Consider the following 2,258-nt stretch of genomic DNA (forward strand, 5'->3'; position numbering starts at 1 on the left):
TTTAAACTTTGATCTATTTGCAAAATAATGAGTCAAATTGAAAGTGTCATGGAGTCATCAACCTCATGACATTAACACTGACATGAAAAATAATATTGAAGAAATAAATCTAATTAAAAACATAAATAAGTGATAAGTCATTTACTGTTATGGTCTGTAAGATATTCTCAGTATTAGATATGGTCTCAACAAACCCATGGCACTTTAACTATATTATTTTACCTTTTATCTGGAAATAGTGTCTGTTTATTCTTGCCTCTGTATTAATTATTGTTCTAAAGGTCTTGCCATACCAGTTTATTCCTCTGTATTTACTTTAGTTTCTTAGTTCTTGCATTTTGTTCTTCATTCATTTCCATTTAGTTTCCTTTGATTAGTATTATCCTCTCTTGGTTTATTGCTATGTCCACTTTAGTTTCTTTCCTGTTGCTAGATTTATTTTATCGTTTATTGACCATCAGTAATCTTCACTCATCACCTGCTGCGCCGCCTAATCGTCATGTGTTTCACATCATGTGTTGATTTTTTCACTGTTCAGCGTTGGATTCTGTTTTTATGCCATAATTCATATCTACTTCGTCGCTCCGTTTTATGTCCCACTTCTCCTGTTTGAGTTTTGCGCAATGTGCGCGTCTTTTTTTTCTTTTTTTTTAAGCCCCTAAGGTGCAGGGCGGTCGGGAAGCGTATCGATAGGGAAAAGGCAGACTGACGTAAACCTCTTAAAACAACGGAAACAATTTCTGCATTCTGATTATTGAAGTTTAAAAGTGCTGTGGTACCGTTGTTCTATCACCCCAGTTTCAAACAGGTGTTATGCCCAGAAACGCATGCCTGCCCAAAATTGCATCCCCTCTCGCGGGAGCGCGCATCGCTCTGTTCTCTCGCATATTGACGAGAAAACGGACTGAAATATGACCGAAGAGGAAATTTTAAAGATATTTGTAACATTATCACGTTTCTTAACCATGTAATCCCTAAAATGGTGGGTTTTATTTCGCAAATTACTTGAAATAAATACGGTTTTTACACCTTTATTGACACATATGAGTCGAACTTTTTTTCAGCCCGTGTCTGTTGAAAACGTTCTCCGNAAAAAAAAAATCCTGAGCCTGAAACTTATAGTTATGATAGAAATTAACTATACCGTTGCTATTGCCACAGTTTAATAAAAAGTGTCTTTGAATAATGCAAACAATTGCTTTGAACAATACAATTAACAAGCTAAACACTCAAACTTAAATAAGACTTCAGTACATTTCAACTTAAAATGTAAAATGTCTGTGCCGTAAAGGTTTGCCTTACAGGCAAAAATCCCTCAACATTAAATAAGAGTCCTTTCAATGTTTTTGCAAGTAATTTAGAACATGCAACATTACCAACGAAACCAGTGTTTCTCAACTTTTTTCAGGCCAGCAGCCCCCCAGCCTTTATCCAGGTCCCTCACCGCCCCCCATCGAAGAATTTGTAGGCTACTTTGCACTGACTATTATTTTATTATTACTATTACTATCACCATTGTAGATGTTTTGATTTTTATGCTTGTTTCTGTATTTATCATCAAAATAATTTCCCAGAGAACAAAAAACCCATGGAAATAGAAATTATTTTCACAGGCGTCTACGAAAAATGCAATGAACATTCAAGTTAACATCGGTAGGCCTAACAGCAGCCAATCAGAGTGGAAAAAATATTCTTGTTCTTTGCCATTTTCTAGTTGTTAAATATTCCACAAAATGACCAGATAAAAGATGAACAACATGCCAGTTTAAACTTTGATGTATTTGCAAAACGACTGAGCTCTGCAACATTAAAACATGGATAGAACTGTAACTACATTAATCATAGCTCTTCTTCTCTTCAGTGTTTCTGTGAGTTTCTGGTGGTGCAGCTCTGTGCTGCCTTCAGGAGAATGGGACATCAGAGTATCATCCATAAAATTTCATCCACATGGCATTTAGTGTGCAAACCAGAGCTTTCAGTGGAAAAACAAAAGTTCCTTTTAATGCCATACAAATATGAGACATAAACATGGATTATATCTTTATATATCTGTCTGTTGATTTATAGATTAATAGTTTTACTGGACAGAAATTACAAAGAACAAATCTGGTTCTTAATCAAATCTAATTAAAAACATAAATAAGTGATAAGTTCTTTACTGTTATGGTCTGTAAGATATATTTATTCTCAGTATTAGATGTGGTCTGATTTTAGTCATTACATGTTTATAAGAGCGATTTTTTGTTGTCCTTCCATGG

Source organism: Poecilia latipinna, unplaced genomic scaffold (assembly GCF_001443285.1).
Source record: "Poecilia latipinna isolate Pla-1442-1.1 unplaced genomic scaffold, P_latipinna-1.0 Scaffold3358, whole genome shotgun sequence".
NCBI lineage: Eukaryota > Metazoa > Chordata > Actinopteri > Cyprinodontiformes > Poeciliidae > Poecilia > Poecilia latipinna.